The sequence below is a fragment of the Bison bison genome, unplaced genomic scaffold, assembly GCF_000754665.1.
Source record: "Bison bison bison isolate TAMUID 2011002044 unplaced genomic scaffold, Bison_UMD1.0 scf7180017864531, whole genome shotgun sequence".
NCBI classification, from domain to species: domain Eukaryota; kingdom Metazoa; phylum Chordata; class Mammalia; order Artiodactyla; family Bovidae; genus Bison; species Bison bison.
This window is the reverse complement of record NW_011495081.1, coordinates 10,871,909-10,872,484: the sequence shown is the minus strand read 5'-3', so window position 1 is coordinate 10,872,484 and position 576 is coordinate 10,871,909.

Here is a 576-nt window from a genome sequence, read left to right as displayed (position 1 = left end):
GTATACTGTCACCCTGCTTATTTAACTTATATGCAGAGTACATCATGAGAAATGCTGGGCTGGATGAAGCACAAGCTGAAATCAAGATTGCTGGGAGAAATATCAATAACCTCAGGTATGCAGATGACACCACCCTTGTGGAAGAAAGAAAAGAGGAACTGAAGAACCTCCTGATGAAAGTGAAAGAGGAGAGTGAAAAAGTTGGCTTAAAGCTCAACATTCAGAAAACTAAGATCATGGCATCACTTCATGGCTAATAGATGGGGAAACAATGGAAATAGTGAGAGACTTTATATTTTCGGGCTCCAAAATCATAGCAGATGGTGACTGCAGCCATGAAATTAAAAGACTCTTGCTCCTTGGAAGAAAAGCTATGACCAACAACATACTAAAAAGCAGAGACATTACTTTGCCAACAAAAGTCCATCTAGTCAAAGCTATGATTTTTCCAGTAGTCACATATGGATGTGAGAATTGGACTATAAAGAAAGCTGAATGCTGAAGAACTGATGCTTCTGGACTGTGGTGTTGGAGAAGACTCTTGAGAGTCCCTTGGACTGCAAGGAGATCCAACCA